We start from the raw sequence: 23,524 nt of genomic DNA on the forward strand, positions 1-23,524 counted from the left end.
AATGATCTACAGTTACAAAATTCCTTGCGAAATGACAAAACCCTGTAAACCAAAGCAGGGTTACAGTTTTCTAATTCATAATCTCCATCACTTACCCACTAATTGGATAATTTTGACTCTTGAGTAATATAGTCTTTATTGGATTTGTATATTTCAAATGAGTATAACTTTAAGCACCTCCTTAAAATCAGTATTACATCAATCCGAAATATTCATGTATTTCAACATATTTGTAAGAACATAACATTATTTCATAACAGCTTTCAAAATTTAGCACAAGACCGACTTTTCTTTTTCTTTTTATCCAATTAGTCGATCTAACTTTGGGTATCTATCAATCTGAACCAAAACTATTTTCTGGCGTCCAAGCAACCAAAATTATTTAAATAGTAAATGCAACGGGTTTAGGGTTCTTAGTAACAAGTTAACGTTGAGAAAATTAGAAATTAATTCAAAAAATTGCTCAAGACCGAAAGGGGTATAAATATTTTTTGAGACAAAATTACCGATTTCTGAGAAATAAACGGGTATAAAAACATTGCTCAAGACCACCGGATGATTTTTGAGAAAAATAGAAGAATCTTACCGATTTTTTTGACTGCAGAGGAGAGTGACGATAGAGGCCTTTGACGGTCTACGAGTGCGACGATAGACGAGCGCCGGCAGAAGGGACGGTCTACGACAATGCAGCAGATTTGGGGAAGGTTCGGGTCGTCGAGGACAGCAGGCTAGGGTTCTTGATTTGGGGGAATTTTGGGGAAAATAGGGAGGGGAATAGAACCAAGGTTTTCGGGTATGGGGAAATTTGGAAGCAGAAATAATTTCGAGGGTTACAAAAAACGACGGCGTCTTAATTACAACAGATTAAAAATTTGCGACGTTTTTACAGTAGCGCCACTAATGCCCAGGCAAAACGGTGTCGTTTTGTTTAAACAACAGCCCAACCTTGCGGCGTTTTTATCAACGCATCGCTAATGCGCACCTTTAGTGGCGTTTTTCTCCTAGCGCCGCTAAAGCCATTAAAATGGCAGCGGAAAGCTACGCCGTTTTGTCTATAAAATTAAGAATTTTTGCGGCGTTTTTGCTCCAAACGCCGCTAATGTCTCGTTTATTGCGGCGTTTTTAATGAAAACGCCACTATGAAATCAAATTTTCTATTGAAACGGTGCTGTTTTGGTATTCCATAGTTTTGTTAAGTAATATTTATAATATATAGTAGTAAAAATTATAAATTTTAGTGTTTTAACTAATATTTATAAATTTTAGATAAAATATAAATTTTAGTGTTTTTATTTCTTTTTATTTTTATTTTAATTTAATTCCATTTGTTAATTTGGTCCTCTCCTAAATTATCAAATGTTATATATTAATTTTTTAACTTATTTATTAGTTTCCTTTAAGTAATATTTATAATAAATTAGATAAAATTAATGCTTTTAGGGTTTTATTTCATTTTATTTTTCTATTTTAATTTTATTTATTAATTAATAAAGTTAACTTATTTACTAATTCTATTTAAGCTAATATTTAAATATATCAAATGGTTTAGATTCAAAATTTTTAAAATATAAAAGCATTAATTAATTGTATAAAATTCCAAATCTCAATTAAACCTTAATCTTATTAAACCCGCCTAAATTAACCATTGAAGGGATATAAATATTTAAGTACTCTATCTATTATATATATCTCGCTCAAGGCATAATTTAAACCCTAAATTATACATCTTTTACAATTACATAAGAACATATTTAAAATATAAATAAAAAATTAATCTAAACCCAAACCCTAACCTGACCCTTGAAACCCTAAACCCTAAATCCCTAACTCTTAATCACTAACATCTAACCCCTAAACCCTAACCCCTAAACCTTAAATCCTAACCTAAAATAAAAACCCTAAACAAATTTATTATTATCTCTTTTACAATTATATAAGAACATATTTAAAATATAAATTAAAAAAATAATTAATCTAAACCCAAAACCCTAACTCGACCCCTGAATCCCTAACTTTTAACCCCTAGCACGTCTAACCCCTAAACTCCTAACCCTCTAACCCCTAAACCTTAAATCCCAACCCCTAATCCATAATCCCTAAACCCATACTCCTTAAACCTTAAAATATGAACTCCTAAACCGGCCTTAAATCTTAAATAAATCATATACCCTAAACCAAAAACCCTAAACAAATTTATTATTATCTCTTTTACAATTATTTTAAATAATAGTATTTTAATTTTTCCATGTGTTTTATTTCAAATTATTTTGTACGTGTCATTATGTTTTTCTGAAGATTTTAAATATTCAATTAGAAATAAATTGAATTTTATTTAATACAAATAAACCAATTAAGATAAAATATTTTTAGCGGCGCTTTTCCAAAAACGCCGCTAAAGCCCCCAGCATTAGCGGCGCTTTTTCAAAAACGCTGCCAAAGCTCCCAGATTTTTGGCCGCTAAATCCCCGAAAGCTTAAAAAACAGCGCCGTTGGGCTTAGATTTTTTTGCAGCGCTTTCTCAAAAACGCCGCTAAAGCCTTGAGCATTAGCGACGCTTTCTAAAAAACGCCGCTAAATCCCCGAAAGCTCTGAAAACGGCGTCATTGGGCTTAGGTTTTTTTGCGGCACTTTCTCAAAAACGCCGCTAAATCCCCCGAAATCTCAGAAAAAAACGTCGTTGTGCTTAGGTTTTTTTGCTGCGCTTTCTCAAAAAAGCCGCGAAAGCCCTAAGCATTAGCGGCGCTTTCTTAGAAATGCCGCTAAATCCCCAAAAACTCACAAAACGGCGTCGTTGGGCTTATGTTTTTTTTGCGGCGCTTTATCAAAAACGCCGCTAAAGCCTTGAGCATTAGCGGCGTTTTCTTAAAAATGCCTCTAAATCCCCAAAAGCTCGAAAAACGGCGTGGTTGGGCTTAGGTTTTTTTCGGCGCTTTCTGGAAAACGCCGCTAATACTTATTTTCAGCGGCGTTTTCCATAAAGCGCCGCTAATGATCGATCTTTAGCGGTGTTTTTTATCCAAACGCCGCTAAAAACGCTGCTAAAAGCCTGTTTTGGTGTAGTGACTTGTTCATGATACATATGAAATCAACCATAAGATATGTAGTTTACCATATATATACATAACATTTAACTCATCAATGTTGCCATAAGATCATGATTCATTCCATTTGCATACTTATCATTTCATTTCCTTTTTTTACTGTTGAACCATATAGAATTACATCGGATACTTGGGAAAGCTCACACATAGCATGCATTTACATATTACTATAACCTTTCCTTTACATCAATACTCATATGAGTTGTGAAACAAACCTGCTCATACGAGCTGTGGGTCGGAATGTAAGCTACACGATGCTGCTCATACGAGCTATGGGGAATCTGCCAAAAATGCAAGACCTCAACCATCGGTAGGACATTCAAGACCAGCACCTGAAACATGAAATCCCTAATGACATGTAATTTGTATCCTAAGAATTCTTAAGGTTTAAACAAGATTCGTTATCCGTTAATTTCTCAAACATCGATACATATGCAATTTCAAGTTCGTTTATATTAACTCAACATAGTAAATAATCAATTAAGCTATCATTAATACGATCATAACTTATACGAACTTACCTTGATAACAAAGGTTGTAGAAGTATAATTCGAACTAATTCGAAGCTTTAATTTTTCCTCGATTTAAGTCCGAATGTGGTTTATCTTGATTTAAATAGATAATTTCAATCAATTAAATAATTATTCAATTTAATCATATATTTATGAAAAATTACAAAATTACCCCTAATACTTTGATTTTTCACAATTTAGTCCTTAAGCTCATAACTTAGAATCTAACTATTTTAACATAAATCCAACTTAACCCATGTTGCAAGGGACCTTAAAGAAACTCATATTTTCCAAAATTTCACAATAAAACCCATAGATTTATACATTTAACAATTTAACCCCTATTTCCAAAATTCAAAAAAAAATCACTTAACAAAACATGTTTATTTTACAACAAAGATAAATAATCCATCAACTAACATCAAAACCTATTCAAAAAAATCCATGGAAAGTCCCTCAACCTTTAACAGTTTTGCAAAATAACCCTTGGGCTAGCTAGATTAAGCTAAAACGAACTCAAAAACATAAAAATCATTAAAAACGGGGCTTGAATTCACTTACATGCATAAATTAAACCCTAGCCAAAACTTCAAGCTCTCCTCTCATGGAATTTCGATTGAAAATAAAACAAAAGGAAAAAGATGATGACTTTGTTTCATCTTTCTTTACTTAATTTTCTTTTAATTACTAATTTACCATTTTACCCTTATTAATAATAAATTTTTTAATAAAACCTTGTCCATAAGTATCCACTAACCCTTTAAATGGTATATTTACCATTCAAGTCCTTTAGTTTAATATTTCATAGCCATTTATCCCTTTTGACTAATAGAACTCAACTTTTACACCTTTTACGATTTAGTCCTTTTTACTTAATTAACTATTTAAACATCAAAATTTCTTAATAAAATTTTAATACGGCCTTATTATAATCTTGCAGACAATAAATAAACATTCAAATAATAATTTACTCGTCAAAATTGTAGTCCTGAAACCACTATTTCTGATACCACTGAAAATGAACTATTACAGGCAACCTGTTACTTAATAAATCGATTGCCAACTTCTGTTTTTGATTAGAAAACCTTGTTTGAACAATTATACCATAAACCACCTTTTTATCTCATTTACAGGTGTTTAGTTGTCTTTGTTATACAAAAAAATTAGTACCATCAGATAATTTTCCCCTAGGTCATTACCATTGGTTTTTTTATGGATTCTTCAATGGTTCAGAAGAGTTATATTTTGTATAATCTGAAAAAAAAGCTTTTTTGTAAGTCGAGATGTACTATTTTATGAGGTTGTGTTTCCCTTTAAATTTGACCTATCTTCTTAGCCTTTATGTCCTCCTAACACATCATATCCTTGTTTGGACAATGAATTTCTTACCTTAGTTCCTTCTGACCAAAATATACCAGATTTATCTTATCCAACCTTTGTATCATCACCTGACCTTATACTTATTTACTAGTTACCTGCTACCTCATCTCTTCCTTCCATCGACACCATTATACCATCACACATTTCTCTTGATCATGTTCCCTTATCTTCAACCCCTGAATTACCCTATGTGTCTTTCACTTCCTTACGTCATACTACACGATTGTCTAAGCCTCCAACTTGGATGCAAGATTATGATTACTCTTCTCATTCGGCTTCTTCTTCTCCACTTTATCCAGGTAAATATCCTCTTAATTATATTATTTCTTATAATCATTTACCTTTTCATACTATTTCTTTTCTTGCTTCCATTTCCCACATATCTGAACCCTGTAATTATGCTAAGGCAATTAAGGATATTCAATGGTTGGAACTATGCAACAAGAGATTCAGGTATTGGAATCAAATAACACTTGGGATGTAATTCATTTACCCCTTGGTAAAACACCTGTTGGTTGTAAATGGGTTTTCAAAGTCAAGGTATAATGTTGATGGTTTGGTTGAGCAATTCAAAGCTCGTCTTATTGGTCAGAGGTTTACTCAACAAGAGGGTATTGATTACCATGACACATTTTCTCTAGTTGCCAAGCAAGTCATAGTTCGCACTGCCATTGCCCTTGTTGCTCACCATGGATGGCCATTGTGTCAAATGGATGTTTACAATGTTTTTTTTACAATGCAGCTTACATGAAGAAGTGTACATGTTTGCTTCATCTCGATTTTCGCACTTAAAGGGAGACTCAGGTTTGTCGACTGCGAAAATCACTTTATGGATTGAAGTAAGCATCAAGGCAGTGGAACATGAAGCTTACAGAGGCTCTTTTACTTAATGGCTATTCATAAAGTAAGCATGACTATTCTCTTTTTACTAAGAAATTCGAGGATCAAATTGTTATCATGCTTATATATGTTGATGATTTACTGATAATAAAAAATGATGGGAAGTTTATTGATGAATTGAAACAAGTGTTACATCAGAGTTTCAAGATGAAAAATTTGGGAAACCTTAAATATTTTCTTGGTATTGAAATTCTTCGGTCAGAGAATGGGGCTGTATTGAATCAAAGAAAGTATGCTCTTAAATTGATTTTAGATATGAGGCTTATTGGAGGAAAAGTAATTGTTACCCCTTTAGAACAAAATCAAAAGTTAACTTCCATTGAATATGATGAAACAATACAAGTCAAACACGGTAATGAAATGTTATAAGATGTGCGAATGTATCAACAACTTATTGGGAGATTGTTGTACTTGACTCACACATTGCTGGATATTGCTTTTGCAGTTCAACACTTAAGTCAATTCATGTAACGGAAAAAAATGTCACACTATGAAGCAGCACTACAAATAGTAAGATATGTGAAAAAAGATCCTAGGAGAGGGTTGTTTTTTACGGTAAATGGATCCACACAGTTAACAGCATATTGTGACTTGGATTGGGCATCTTGTCCAATATCGAGAAAGTTAGTAACAGGAAATTGTGTGAAATTGGGAGATTCATTGACCTCATGGAAATAAAAACAACAAATAATCATGTCTTTCACAATAGAACAAAACATACAGAAATTTATTGCCACTTTGTGATAGAAAAAATACAATGAGGGCTGGTTCATAATGAGTATGTGTCAACAAAAAATCAACTTACAAATATGCTAACAAAAGGACTTGAAATTCAGCAACATGAACACGTAGTTGGCAAGTTGGACATGAAAGATTTATTTCACTATCATCCACCAATTGAGGGGGAGTGTAGAAGTTGTAAGTATGGTTAGCCAGTTATTAAAATGGAAAAATTTTCATTTGGGCCTTTTAAAAATAAAGATAAAATTACACTTTAACCCCTTAAAAATATAAAATTTTAATTTAATACTTTAAAAATAAAAAATATATAGACTATTAAAATATTAGAATTACATTTTTATTATCATATAAATTATAATTTAATTTCGAAACTTAAAATTTTTTTTGACTTGGCCCATATGGATCATCCATCACCAGTTGGCTTACACTCGTTGAACTTTGAAAATTTACCCTTCTCTCCCTTCACCGTGATTTGACATCACCAAATTCACCCACACTACTGACACTCTTTACTTACCACTAAGCTTTTTCCACACTTCGAACTAGAGGTGCTCGTGGGCCGGACCAGGCCCATAAAAATTTTTTTGGGCCTAAAATTTTGCCCAGGCCTGGCCCGAGAAAAAAACCATAAGCCTGGGCTCGACCCGGCCCGGCCCATTTTTTTAATAAATACCAAAAATTTATTTTAAAAATTAAAAAAAGTATTTTAAAATATTTTAAAATTAAAAAATAATAAAAAATATTTTAAAAATATTTTAAAATTAAAAAAATTTAAAAATAAATATATTTATTATATCAGGCCGGGCCCTGGCCAAAAAGTGGTGCCCGAGGCCCGACCCGTTTTCTAAACGGGCAACGTTTTTTACCCAAGCTTATATTTCGGGCCTATATTTTTACGCAAACCCTCTCATATTTCGGACGGGCCGTCGGGCCGGGCCGCCCGGCCCATGAGCACCTCTACTCCGAACTACTGCCAATGTCTCTCACCAGACCCCTCGTTGCCCTTTTTGATCTTTCACTGTCCATGTTTGATCTCTTTGAAGAACCCGAGATGGCATTACCGCTTGATGTTTTTAACCCCAGTGGTACATCAAGCTTTCGATGCTATTACCGACGTGATTTCCCTGTCAGAAACGCCGTTTATGTCGACCTACCGACGGGTTAGAGCTGTAGATGGTTTGGGTTTAGGTGCTGACCGGTTAAAGGAATGGGATAGGAAGTATACGTGGACGACTGAGTTGAAGGGTGGAGCTGACTGGAAGTACCAATATACAAATGAGATCAAGGGTTTGGAAGGGAGGAAATAAAAGTGGACGGTTGAGATTGAGAGTCCGGAGAAAGAAGTACAGTTGGACGGCTGAGATCAAGGGTGAAACCGAGGGAAACACTGCGAAGGAACACGACGGCAAAGAAGTGGCAGTCAAGATCAAGGAGATTGGATCCAATGCGGGAGAGTCCAGTAGTGGTAAGGTGAAGACTAAAGGAAAGTGTTCCACGCATGAAGTGGAGATCGAAGAGCCTGATGATCACGCAACTACCATTCTCAACGTAGAGATCGAAGAGCCTGATGATCACGCGGCTACCATTCTCAAACGGGTATGCGATGAAGCTAAAATGGGAAATTTTCACTTTTAGTCATTCTAAAAAATTAGTAATTTAGTTTAAGTCCTTTTGACTCAAAGATTACTTGTTCACCACATTAATGCATAAGGTATAAATGAGACACTAATACTCTAATGCTACTCGAGTTTGATTTGGAAAAAAACTCGAATTTAATTAGATAAATATTGAGTCGAGGTTAAGTTATAAGATCAAATTGAATTTAAACCTAATAATACGGCTCATGAGTTTTATCAAAATTTTCATTTTTAATATAAATTTTAAATATTATTAAATTACGTATGGCCCATAATATATGTTACTTAAACTAGAATAAGTTCCAATTTCATCGTTAGAGTAATATCGAGTTCAAACTTGAATAGATCTATTTTATCTTAAGTTAAACTCGAGCTTAAAAATAGATACTAATTAAATTCGCTTTAAATTTTAGATTGAGCTCGAGTTTGTCCGTATTTGGATTCTGTTGATTACACCCAAAGTCTAATGACAGTGGAAATTAATGAAATTTTTTGAATATACCTTTTCAATTTGTGAAAGGCTTTTGAGAGAAGAGCTGGAGCGGTGGCCAAGCTAAGATGGAAAAGGCCGACGTTATCACCGGAGGAAGCCGTGGTGGTGATAGAGAAGACCTTCATAGCATATTTGATACACAGATCAAAATCTTTGCGAGCTTTACGAGAGCTAGCAGCAACAAAGTCCAAGTTGAAAGAACTCAAGGAATCGTTCAACGCCTATTCTTACAGGCAAACCGTCGCCCGTGATTCCAATGAACGTCGTCGCTTCTCTGATTAGATTATTTCTCTCATCCTCACCATCGATGCTATTCAGGTATTAATTGGAAACCAACAATCTACCCAAGAGGTCAAAATGTTGAAAGAACTACAGAATTTGCCACCTTTGCAAATTCTATCAGATGGCAAAAGAATCTTACAACAGACGTAAGTAATAAATATTGAGGAGCTGTACTTTTTGAAGAAAGAAATGGTAAAAGACAGCTGTGTGGCTATAAAAGTGGAAGATTCACCAATGCTGAAATTCATTATCATTCCACTTTCAAAAAAATCCTTGCAGTAAAGAAATGTGTACACAACTGATACCAAATTGTGTACGGGGTTCAAGGCCAGAATATCTGAAATTAATGGGTTTAATCAACAAGTATGCTATGCCAAAAATAGGGCATTTCTCCTCCTTGGCCACAAAACAGGCACTGCCTTTTAGCTGTCAAACTATTAATTTAGAATACTTCCTTAAATCCAATATCAATTAGTACCCCTGGTCTAAGTTTAATTTCTGTTGTGCAAGATCCATTGTATGGCAAGCATAGAGCATACTTTTAAACTCACGGAAGATTTTCTTTTAAAGATTGGCCTATGTTGATAAAAAAAAGAACAGGAAATATTTAGAAAGACATTTTAAAACACATTGGTATTTTTATTTACAAACTATTCGATGATTACAACTAAAAATTATTTTCCCTTATATAGGGAGTATCTCTCCTCCTCCTCTGGAGGAGTTTTCAAGACTTATCTTCAGTTCAACCTGATAGGGAGGAATCCCCTTTACATAACAAACAAACTTATTTTTATGATTCATATAACAAATAAACTTACTTTTTTTACTCATACTATAACAAACAAACTTACTTTTATGACTCATACAAAATAATAAAACATCTAATTACTTTCATAGTCTGTACTAACATTAGAAGTGAGGTTCAGTTCTTCTATCATCTTTACTTTTTCTTCTTTAGCTCTGTAGCACTTTATCTCCATCTGTTCAATCGTTTGTTCAAGACCATCACGTGAGCTGTCAAGATTGTTTTCTACTTCCATAGGTGATGTATTTTCCTGTGAATTAGTCCAAGCTGGCGTGTTTTCTATTACACTGCTAGAAAACCATGGATAGTCTTGTGACCATTCTTTTGGATCTGGTATATTTGACTAGTAGTCTTCTAATACCTTCTTCAAATGTTCTTGATAAGGTGTCGGTGGTTCAATCCTTATGTCCTATGGTGCTAATGTATCTCTTGGGGGTCATATATTTGTTGGAATAATTCTATTTACCTGGCACAAATATTTTTGTAAATCCTTATAATTATAAGGATTTGAACTAACCTTTAAAAAAATGTTTTATGTATCCAAGCACTAAGAAATGACCCTAATTGTGTTGCTGGTCCATTCTACATAAAGTACTGAGGTTTTTAAAAGATAATTACAATATATTGTACCCTGGTATCTTTGAGCTGTTCTTTCATGATCATGTCTATCCATTGTTTTAAAGGATAAAACCATTTAAAGAAAATGGCTAAATTTTTCATCTTCAGACTAATTTTATTTTGGGCAGCCATAGTCAGAAAATATAAAAGATATTCAATGAAGAATTCTATCCCAATATGAAACAAGTGTGTTAAATACCACATCATCCATTTTAATTCATCAGGGAATTTAGTGAACTGAAATTTAAGTGGATGAATAAATGGATATTCTGGGTGAAGTCCCAATGGTTTGAGAATCAATCCGCCAAAATCTTGAAAGATTCTAAGCTGGTAAGAAAGCATCATATTTCTAGCCTCCTTGTGGAATCTTTTTTCCATGATTAGACTCAAGACTTCTAGAGGATGCTCTGGATGAGAATTTGGAAGGTAAGGTATAGAAAGAGAAGAATGTGGGGGTTGATTTTTCTTGGATTTCGATGATGAAGGCTTTATCATGAAATTTTCAAATGGTCTTGATAGAATATCAGCAAGAACATTGGTTTTCCCTTTAATGTGCTTAACATCAAAAGAATATTTGGAAAACCATTCTGAGCATCTGAGCAGTTGAGGATGGGGTATATCTTTTTGTTTAAATTTTAGCATTTTAGGAAATGAAGACATGTCCATTTCAACAAGAAAGTTATTTCCTATAAGATGAAATTCAAATTTAGATACACCTTTCTTTACTGCAAGGATTTCTTTGAAAGTGGAATGGTAATGAATTTCAGCATTGGTGAATCTTCCACTTTCATAGCCACACAGTTGTCTTTTACCATTTCTTTCTTCAAAACGTACATCTCCCAATATTTATCACTTGCATCTGTCTGTAAGATTCTTTTGCCATCTGATGGAATTTGCAAAGGTCGAAAATTTTGTAGTTCTTCTTTCAACTTTTTGACCCGCTTGGGTTTGTCTAGCATTCTATGGAGGAGAATCTTTTTTCAACATTTTTCTTAAAGGATTTGTAAATTTAGAGATTTTTGGAACAAAATCTCTAAGATAATTTACAATTCCTAAGAATTGTTGAACTTGTTTCTTGGATAGATTTTCATCTAGAAATTTTTTCAATCTTAAAGGTTCATACCAAGAAATTCTATTTCTTCTCTATGGATTTCTATTTTTCTTTCTGAGAGCATGATTCCATATTGGAGGACTATCTACTTGAATTGGGCCAAAAGATTGGTATGTTGTTCATGATCTGGGTTGTAAAAAAGGATGTCATCTATATAAATCATGGCTTAATCCATAATAGGCTGAAAGATCTTTATCATGGCCTTCTGAAACAGTGATGGAGCAGTTTTAAGCTCAAAAGGCATTACTGTCCATTGAAAATGTTTATTTGGGATGCAGAAACCCGTCTTAGGCCTATCTTCTAGATCTATACCTAGTTGCCAAAATCCTGCTTTCAAATCAAACTTGGAGAAAACTTTTGCCTTTGCTAGACTGGAGAATAATGAATTTCTGTTGGGTAAAGGAAACTTATCATCTTGAAGGAAATGATTAAGAGGCTAATAATTAATTACTAGCCTCAATTTTCCTCTTGCTTATTCTGATCTCTTGTTGACATAAAAAGCTTCACATGCCCACGTGAATTTGAGACTTCAATCAATCCTTGTTGTTGCAACTGCTGACATTCTTCCTCTGCTAGTTTTTGATGTTCTGGATTCATTTCAGTGTGACTAGCTCTGGTATGATTGATATCTTCGTTCTTTTTAAAAGGAAGTTTGATAAAAAATTCAGAATTTTTCCATAATGGATTTTCACATTTCTGAAGAAATTCTGAATGAGAGCCTGCACAAGAATTTTCCTTCAATTCTTCAACAATTTCTTGGATCTTTTTTGAGTGGACTGTGAACAATTTAGGGATTTGGACAAAAGGTTTAAACATTTGTTTATACCTTAGTCCTTCAAGCAAAATTCTTAATTGTTTGGCTTTTGTATAGAAATCAAAACCAATAACAAGATCTTTACCTGGGAGTTTTGACCATAAAACTGTTGTAGTCACAACACATCTCGGGAAAAATTGGATTTTAATGGGTTTGCTCATCAAGTGTGCTGCAAATACTTTGTCTGCTGCAGAGTTGAAGTAACGAATGTCTGGTTTCCATCATTCTGATGGTAAAATTTCTTGATTCATGATTGTTTCTACTGCTCCAGTATCAATAAAAGCAATAACATAATAGGCTTACTGTGTTTATCAAGATAGATCGAAACTAGAATATAATGAACAGAAATCAGGGTTGTTGAAAGTATTTGAGACTGCATCATGTATATCTCACTTGATGAAAATTCAGAGTCACTATATTTAAGACTTTGAATTGCATATAGTGACTGCTCGTTTGGCTCATCATCAATGGAAAATAGAGACTCAAGATCATCATCTTTGTCGATCTTTATTACAGATTCTTGTTGTATCTGCTAGATCATTTTTGCTCCTTTTTTATTATTAGGGCATGATTTTGCAAAATGTCCTTCCTGATTGCAGATATAACAACGGGTTGATTTTGTTCCTTTGGAAGACATTTTCTTCTTTAAAAATCTCAATTTGGAATTTTTCTTTCTAAATGATTTTGGTGATTTAAAGATCTTTTTTTTTGAAATGCTTCTTTTTTCTAGTAGGACAATAGCAAGATCTGTCTTTTCCACACTTGATTTTGAGATAATAATCATCACAGGCTTTGTTAATATTCTGTCACTATGAAGATAATCCTTAAAGACTTTTCTTCTGTTGCACAAGTCTTCAAGAGCTATATATGTTTCTTGCTGAATTTTTCCCATGGTTAAATTGAGAATATTTTTACCATGCCTGTGTAAGTTCTGATTGACTGCAACTTGAAGTGGATCAGGAATAGATGCAATGACTGCTTGTTTGAGGCTTTGATCCAATCCGAACGCATAAAAGAGTTTAGTCATTGCATAAAAATGCATTGACAAATCTCTTTTGTTATATGAACAACATATTCTCTTGAAGAATTCTCTTCTTTTTAGAGTTAACAGATCTTCAGGACTTCCAATAAAGTGATTATGAATAATCTTGATTGCTTGTGATAGATCTGTTATCACTAAAAATTGCATTTGATCTCCTTGTCTTATGGAATTCCACCAATCTTTTAACATCCTAGTAAATCTAGAGACAAACTCCATTAGGATGTTGTAATTACTTTCTTCAATTAACTTTCTGGTTTCCAACCAAGCATGGAATTCTTGTAGTCTTTCTGGCCATCTTTTTTTTGGAATGTCATCTAATGTGAAAATAATTTTTCCACCTAAAATGTGGGGTAAAGGTCTTGTGTTCGAAGATTCCGCCTCTGCTTCATTCATTTCTTCATCTGACATTTCAATCTTTACTTCTGGTTGTGTTGTGGACATTACTTGTAGATCAATTTTAGAATTATCATCTAAAGATTCAAAATCTCTTGAAATAGATTCTGATGAAGATGATTCTTTAATAAGAGATTCTTCAGATTCTTGTAAAACATATATTTTTGGAAGCATTTCTTCATTGTAATCCTTCAAAAAATTTGATAAAGGATTACTATCAGAAAAGTTTTCCTTCTGAATCATCAATGATTTTGACATCTGTCTGGGTAGAGAATGACTTTTTTCTGTATTTTCTTCTTCAACGGGTCTTTTTCCCAAAACCTTTTCTTTTTGCTTTTTTCTTTCTTCTGTCTCCTTTCTTTCTATTTCTTTTTAAGCCTTGATCTGTAAAAGCAGATCATAGGTACTGGGTTTTTTTTTCTTCAGGAGGAGGGAAAATTATTCTTTAGTATCTAGATGATGAAGGAGTATCCAACCGTCTTATTGAAGAAAATAGCTCAATACCATTCCTAGAAGGACTAGAAGGTGGTATTTTTCCTGTTTCCTGTAATATCTGGATCTATTCTTTGAGATTTTGCATTTCCTTTTCTCTCTGTGCAAGGTGAGAGAAAAAATTTTGGCCTGGCACTGCAGGTTCAATAGCAACTTCTTTCAGTCTTTTTTGAAAAAGCTGAATAAGATCTTTTATAATCTTTGAATTTTCATCAACTTTGGTTTCAACTTTAGAGACTTTTGAATCAATTTGATTGACTTTCAAGTTTATTTTTCTCAAAACAAAATTTTGAGCCAAAGCATTTTCTGTCTGCCAATTGAGGGTAGCTTTTGCTGTCGCTATTTTGGTTGGTTTTCCTTCTGGATCTGCTTGTAACTTCGAAGGAATTTTTGGAGCATGAATATACTCTTTGTTAGAAAATTCTGCAACAGGAGGAAAGTTTTGATCAAAGGAAGATGCTAATTGATACATGCATACTTCTTGAATTATCTGAGATAGAATTGAGGTCTGGACTTGTTGGGAACAAGATTGGATCTGATTTTGTTTTTGAACCCATTTATTGATCTTTTTATAACATGGCTACTTTAAAGGCTTGACCAACCATTGTTGTTGGTCTTGAGGATCTTTTTTTGGTGGTAGAGGTGGTGAGGAAGACTGTTGTTCAGCTTCTAGTGATTTTTTTAGCTTATCTACAGAATAATCAATAAGATAAACAAATTTGCCATTATCCTCTCCCAGAGGACCAATATTTGGATCACCATTTATCTACCGTTTGTAAAATTCAGACTGTGTTGATTTCTTGTGAGATTTTTTCTTGTGAGGCTTGTAAGCTTCATTATCCATGTCTGCAACTCATTCTTCAAAGTTTAGCTCATGCACAATTCACAGGAACACATAAGACCCCATGGACAATGTCCTGTAATAGGATCTTTAAAATAATTAGAGGTTTTCCATCTGCTTGAAAACTCTCTATAAGAGCTGACTCTGGTCCTGGACTTCCATATTAAAAAGGTTGTATCATCAACTGTGTTGGGAAGATTGGTAGTGTAGGCTGAGATTGCAGATGACTGTGATCAAATCGAACTTTATTGATTCCATCTGATTTAGTGATGATCTGCCTTTTGGTTGATCTGATAGGTTGATCATGATCATGCTGGTGGATTTGCTCATAGTTTGTTACCCACTTTTTTGGCAAAACTTTCAACAACTCTTGATTGGGTATTTGTTTTGGTACATGCACACAGTGAGGTTCTTCTCTGGTATTAACAGAAATGAGAAAAGAATCTTTAGAACCATGATTCGATAGCTTAAAGGCATGATCTTGAACCCTGTACACTATCTGATAGTGAAGGGTTGTTGTAACTGCTGGTTCAACCATTTCAGCACCAATAATCTGGATCTGAACTTTCAAGGTGTCCAACAAATTTGGATCTTGAAGGGACATGGTAAATTTAAGAAATAAGGTTACCATCGTCATTCCTGAACTCAGAGTGGACAGGTGTCCTGATATCTTTTATATCTGGAATCTAATAGAGCAATCTTGGAAACAACTAGTTTACCAGATGTTCCATGATAATTGAGAGTTAATCTGACTGCATCAAAATGGATATGTGAATATCCATGCTGAATCCAATCCTGTGGGAAATTTGAAGGAATCTCAAGAGTGACAAATTGTTCTTCCTGACCTCCATAAATTATATGCTTATCGAACTTCGAGGACTGGACATATTCTCGAACATTCTTGCGATTGGTACTGATTAATGACTTTATACTCTTTATTAGGGAAAAACTAGGTTTTTAAATCTCGTACACATTTGGTATCCGAGCCAGCGTTCCAAGATTTTCTTTTATTGAGAATTCTAGTTGAAAAGGAAGAGATTTCTCCAAGAAATGAGTTCTAGACCTTCTACTTCAAAAGCACCAATTTCCTTACCTTCTTTCCCTTTAAATCTCATTCTGCGAAGAAAATATCCTTATTATATGAGGTAACCTACTTCACATAAGAAGAAAAGGTTCAATTCACTGGCTTGCCACTTGTAAATCCATACTCTACCTATCAAAAACCTAGTTTTTCCCCAATAAAAAGTATAAAGTCATTAATCAGTACCGGTCGTAAGAATGTTCGAGAATATGTCCAGTCCTCGAAGTTCGATAAGCATATGATTTATGGAGGTTAGGAAGAACAATTTGTTACTCTTGAGATTCCTTCAAATTTCCCACAGGATTGGATTCAACATGGATATTCACATATCTATTTTGGTGCAGTCAGATTAGCTCTCAATTATCATGGAACATTTGGGAAACTAGTTGTTTTCAGGATTGCTCAGTTAGATTCTAGGTATAAAAGATACCAGGATGCCTGTATTGGGACAGTTGAAGCAACTCTAAGTCTAGGAATGGCGATGGTAACCTTATTTCCTAACTTTACCATGTCCCTTCAAGATCCAAACTTGTTGGACGCCTTGAAAGTTCAGATCCAGATTATTGGTGTTGAAATGGTTGAATCAGCAGTTACAACAACCCTTCACTATCAGATGGTGTACAGGGTTTAAGATCATGCCTTTAAGCTATCGAATCATGGTTCTGAAGATTCTTTTCTCATTTCTGTTAATACCAGGGAATAACCTTACTTTGTGCATGTACCAAAACAAATACCCAAGCAAGAGTTGTTGAAACTTTTGCCAGAAAAGTGGGTAACAAACTATGAGCAAATCCACCAGCATGATCATGATCAACCTATCAGATCAACTAAAAGTCAGATCATCACTAAATCAGATGGAACCAGTGAAGTTCGATTTGATCACAGTCATCTGCAATCTCAGCCTACACTACCAATCTTCTCAACATAGTTGATGATGCAACCTTTTTAATCTGTTGACCAGAGCCAACTCTTATTGAGAGTTTTCAAGTAGATGGAAAACCTCTATATTATTTTTAAATAATATAATAAATTTTTAAATGTGGCAATAAGTTGTAAATTCTTGTACTATAAATATATTTGGAATTTAGACTTCATACTTTTTGCCAAATAGAATGTTGATAATGGCAAGAAAAGAGAGAGAAAAATAGAACACACAAATATTTTACATGGAAACCCTTTTGGTAAAAAACAGAGACGACTACATCTATGTATAGATTTGTAAAATCATATTCTAATCAAAGTCAAATAGAAGTAATGCAATAAGGTTAAAACATCTTATTCTAATCAACATCAAATAGAGGAAGCACATAGTAGATCCTCCTATCTTGCCACTTGTATTTTTATTTAACAAGAATTTGTGTCACATATCTTTAATACTTTTATTTTAAGGAATTTGGTCTTTTACTTTTCGAGTTTAAAATTACAGTCTATTTGTTAACACTGTTAAAATTCATTTGTTAAATTTATTGGTTTGACAATTTGAGATTTAAAAAATACATACTTGAAATTCACGTAATAAAATGGCATTGTAATGAATCAATTTAATAGAAACTTTTAACATCTTAACTATTCTTAAAATTCACATCAACATTTTAATCGAAATATATTTAGACTAAGTAATGATATTATAAGAGTTGAGGTACCAAATTATTTCAAAATTTAAGTATAGATATTATTTCACTACTATAAGAATTAGATCAAATTAGTCCTCTATTTATAAATGGATCAATTTAGTCTTTGTGCTATTTAAAAGAGTTAAATAACTTCAAATTGGAATGGAGGTAATATTTACTAGAGGCAAAGCCGAAAATTTTGGGGAGGGTCGAATTAAGTTATATATTTTATGAGAGTTAAAATACAATTTACCACTTCAATAGTTTATATCTTTACAAATTTTAAAGAACTAAATCAAAATTTTATCATTCTTAGGAGTCAAAGTGTAATTTTACCATTTTACTAGCTTAATATTATATAAAATTTAAAGGGCTAAAATTTAAATTCCACATTTTAGGGGGAACGGGGCTCCTACCAACCCCTCCCACCACCCTTGACATTTATTGGTTAAAAATATTATTTATTGTCTAACAGAGTTAATATTTTTAAAGTTTTAAAAGTTCTGTAAATGAAACATTTTATTTGAAATTGAATTGCGAATGAAAAAAATAATTTTCAAGATAATTTTTTACACAATAATTGTTAACTCTCCTATAATTTAGGCTTATTTGATATATATATATATATATATATATATAGTGAAAGAATTAAATTAGTTCATTTAATAATAGATGAATTAATTTAATTCAGTCCCTCCCTATAATACAGAGAACTTTCAAGTACATTAACCATAACGGCTCTCTGTATTTAGGGTGCTGATATAATGGTTGAAGCTGGAAGAAGGTCAATGCATGATGAACTTGAAGCAATGTTGGATGCAGTAGACCCACAAGATCCTAGGGGGAAACTTAGGTTTTTGAAAAGGTAAAAAATTTGATGATGAACATGGGAATTGCAGGATTTGACAGGTTTGTTTATGGTATTTGTAATATGTTTTTGTTTGTGAATGGTTCTTGCCGTGTCTTTGTTAATGGCAAGAATAAGATAGTACTGCCTTGGAACTTGCAATGTTAGCTTCAAGTGTTGTGCATGTATATTTGGGTCAGTCTATGAAAGTTTATGTGTGCATTTTACTTGCTGCTTTCTCATTTTGGCTTTTGTTTTGGGTAAAAGTGTTTTTAGAATCCTCTTAAAAATTGATTTCTATATATCAATATGAGGTACACGTAGTACATCACATGTTATTATTTGATTATTTTATTAATCATGCTAATTTTTAACAGTATAAATAGATAAAATTTTTAATAAAAAGAACTAATTTAATGTATAAAGATTAATTTAGCCATTTTGTGAGTAAAGGGAGCAAAATGTAATTTAACCCCTAATATAAAAGCCTCCAATATACTTTTAACAAAACAAATGAACAAATGAGGATTATTCGATTGAACAACAAGGTGGAGCATGGAACCTATAAGTGTTCATGGAGATGAAAATTTAAGTGCTAATTTCTCATCAATTAATTGATGAGTTAACTCAAATTTTACATGAAGATATGGCTTTTCACAATTTCTAGTAATCTTATTTCATTTAATATAATAGTCTCACTATAATATCATTTCAGCCTTATTTGTATCACTCATATCCTATTATTCTTCCATCAATCTAGCTCTAATATCTAATTAAAATTTATAAATTAATTTAAAACATGAGTGGTAGTTTAGTGCAATTGACCCCAAGTTTTCCATAATATGGTTGGATTGGGATTGGGCAAAATGCTATTATACGTCATGGCTCCATCATTTCTTTTATTGAACATCTTGTAGTTGAATTGGTTTATCAATTTGATAATCTGTCTGATTCGATAAAATAAATTATTAAAAAATTTATACAAAATATTAAAAGTTAAGTTCAATCAATTTAATCACTCGATTCATGCTGATTTTCGAGTAAATTAATTTAATGCTTTTCTTCGAATCCATACTATACGACCAGTTTTCAATCCAACCAAAACGGATGATTCAATCTGATTCAAACAACTTGTAGGAAAAGAAAACATAGTTAAGGCTCCAAATCTATGTTTGACTCGTACATAACATAGGCCAAAATAATAATTGGGATGTAATAATGGTTGGACCATGGATTTCTATTTCATAGCGTTGAGCAAGAAAAATTAAAAATTAAAAATCAATCTAAATTGAAGGGTTTAAATGATTTTTGAGAATATAAGTTGAGAATTTGTTGTTATTGAAATTAAATTTTTATTTAATTTATAATTATTTTAAATTCTTGTATGTTAAAATAAATATTTTTATTTAAAATAGAAGCCATAACTTAAAAATTCCATATAAATTTTACAGAATACTATATAAATGATTTTTATTTATTCGAAAATTTATTTGTAAAAATATCTATAAAAAGCTTTTAAATAATTACTAAATAATATATAAAATAAAACTCAATTTATCGAAATAAATTTACAAACCTTAAACCAAAACATAATATGAAAAACTGAAAATCAAATTATTATAATTGATTAACCCCCTCCCAACAAAAATTAATTAAACCTAACTTCAGAAAAGGACTAATTCGAAAATTGATCCATCAAATATTAATGCCAGAAGTCATCTTCTTTGGAACGTGACATGATAAGATGACTTCAATTATTTTGAATTTTAATCGATTAAAATTTTGAAAATATCGTTTTAAAAAATATATTAGATTAACTTTTTTTAATTACGGGACGAGGTAAAAAAAAAACAAAAAAGTTTCTAGTTGGAAATGTTTTTAGCGAATTGACAAAAAAACGCTTTTACCTTCAATTTTTTAAAACTTTTTGGTATCACCTTTATGAAAATGAATTTACAAAGCATGTCTTTATATAGACCTTAAATCTTATTTCTATTGTTTTTTTAACGATGTGAGATATGGGTTTATATAGACTCATAATCCATTTGTAATTTGTTTTAGACAATATGGAATTACTTACTCTTTTAACTAACAACGTAAAATTAAATGCTATACTTAATGTTTAAAATTAAAGACAAAACTTTGTACAACATTAAACTCTAACAAAATATATTTTGTTATCTTTAATTAGACAACTAATTATTATCTTTAAATTATTTTGTATTATTGGACTTTTTACAACGATAATATTTGTATAAGAGTTTATAATGTTTTATTTTGTTAGAATTTAATGTTGTACAAAATTTTGTCTTTAACTTGTAAGAATAAAGTGTAGTCTTTAAATTTATGTTGCTAGTTAAAAAAGTAAGCAATCTCACATTGTTTGAGAACAAACTACAAATGGGTTATGAGTCTATATAGACCCATATCCCACATCGCTTAAAAAAATAAGAGAAATGAGACTTGGTATATATAGAGACCTGCTTTGTAAGTTTTATTTTTACAAAGGGGCAAAAAGTACTTCCAGCTAGAAGCGTTTTCGTTATTTCGACTTAGTCTCATAATTTTTCAAAAAAAAAAAAAAAACCTAATCCAATAATTTTAAAAAGATGGTGTTTTTTTTATAAATTCAATCCTTTTAATACCTAATCTTAATATTAAACATGGATAATTATATTTTAAATAAAACTATTATCAAGATTTTTATATTAGAAGTCAAATTGCATTTTATTCTCTATTCAAATTATAAGTAAATTAGTCATTGTATGTTAGGTTAATAAATAAAATAGTTATTTCTGTTAAAAATTTCATCTATTTATATTGTTAAAAACTAAACCCAAAAAGTGAGAGGATTTAAGCAAAAAAATAGACCTGAAAAATGGACTTGGGCAAAATAAAGCCTGTTTAGAATACAGGTCAGGCCACGTGTAAGCTTTTTTGGTTTGGGCCTGACATGAATTTGCAAAAAAAAAAGAAAAAGAAAAGAGCTGTTGTTTTGTCACTGTTTTGCTGTCATTTCACTAATTATATTGTATCTATTTTGTCATTATTATTTGGATATTATGTAACTATTGTTTTATTATTAATTTTGCTACTATTTCAGAGATATTTGCTTGAGTTGCACATATCTTAGTGTTATTTTAGTATAAAGACTTTTTTAAAATTTATTTTCAATTTATTGGGAAACATTTATTTTAATGTTATTAGTGTATTTGACGTATTATATTTTTTAAAATTTATTTTTATATAAAAAAATTAATACGGGCAAGCTGAGCCAGGCTCGGATTTTAACTTTTTTATCTGGGCCATATGTATCTCATACTGACAAACATGGATCAAATTTTAATAGTAAAAAAAATGAAATTTTTAACAGAATGATTAATTTACTCTTTAATCTAACGATAATTATATTTTTAAGTAAATGAACGTAAATACAATCAAACTCCTAATATATGAGTCTCTACATCACTTTTACCTTGTATTGGTAAAATTAGTACACAAACATTTAAAAAATAAAATATATATGAGACAAGTAGCAATAATATAATTTCGTTGGTTGAATTAAAATTTCATCCCACAATATTTTGGCTTTCTGCAAAATTTTCATCAGTATCGCAATAAAATTAATTAAGGGATGGAAATAAAATTATAAGTTTTCGAAAGTTAGAATTAATTTTTTTATTAAGAAAATTTAGATTTGCAACTTAAGCAACTTTGTATGTAAGCTTTATATCGTATAATTCGTATTAATTACAATATATGCTTTGCTTTATTCTTTCCCAAGGAGGACAACAATATGAAGGCTGCTCTATGACTATAATAAGATCGCTTGTATTTGATAAATAATAAATTTAAACACGATTTTAGGATAATTAATTAGTATATTATAACATGATTGTAGGATAATTTGATAAAAGAATCGTGGACGTAATCTATTAGCAGTCAGATATACATAAATTAAAGAACCAATTGGTCATTCTATTAAAAATTCTATCAATTTTTATTGTTAAAAACTAATCATTACATGAGGTACACGTGGTAGACCAAACAGACCAATTTTTAATAGGGTTCCTCCGCAAAGTTCGTCCACAGAGGGTGAGTCAAGGCCTAAGATCAGGCCGAAAGGCATAGACGTTGGACAACAGATGAATATTCTTGTACTACCCCTTGTTGGTCCCGAGGGACGAAGGAGGCTAGATTAGTCGAAAGATGGTTACCAGTTCAAGGACGTAAGGTGCCCCTGCTTTTTCAGGGTAAGAAGGGGTAGAGAAAATGCCATGAGCCAATGTTCAAGTACCAGTTCATCTTCGGCGCAAGAGCACTTGATCAATGAGCTATTACGCACTCTTTCAAGGGTGGCTGCTTCTAGGCAAACCTCCTGGCTATCTCTGCACCCATACCTTATTTATCATTGAACGGTCATTTAGGCACCTTAGCTGGTGATCCAGGCTATTTTTCTTTCGACGATGAAGCTTATCTCCCATCGTCTCACCAGCGAACCTCGACCCTTATTATTTTGAGGTCATATCTAGTATTCAGAGTTTGCCTCAATTTGGTACTGCTCTCGCGGCCCTTATCGAAACAGTGTTACGGATGAAATTTTAATAGAAAAGACCAATTTGCTTTTTGATTTAATGTATAAGAACTAATTCATACCTATTTTTTGAGTAAAATAAAATAAAATACAATTTTGCTCCTAGTACAAAAGCCTCCATGGTACTTTTACCAGGATAATTTTATTATATATATTATAATAAAAAAGTTAAGTAAACATGAGTTTAAATTTTAGAGATTAAATTATTAAGATAAATACAAATAAAA

The 23,524-nt window shown here is 32.1% G+C and overlaps 1 pseudogene; it reads left to right on the forward strand.

The window, feature by feature from the left end:
- Positions 1 to 7,610: 7,610 nt before the first annotated feature.
- LOC105762136 (BAG family molecular chaperone regulator 7-like) lies at positions 7,611 to 23,118 on the forward strand (annotated as a pseudogene).
- The last annotated feature ends 406 nt before the right edge of the window (positions 23,119 to 23,524 follow it).

Source organism: Gossypium raimondii, chromosome 12, assembly GCF_025698545.1.
Source record: "Gossypium raimondii isolate GPD5lz chromosome 12, ASM2569854v1, whole genome shotgun sequence".
Taxonomy (NCBI): Eukaryota; Viridiplantae; Streptophyta; class Magnoliopsida; order Malvales; family Malvaceae; genus Gossypium; species Gossypium raimondii.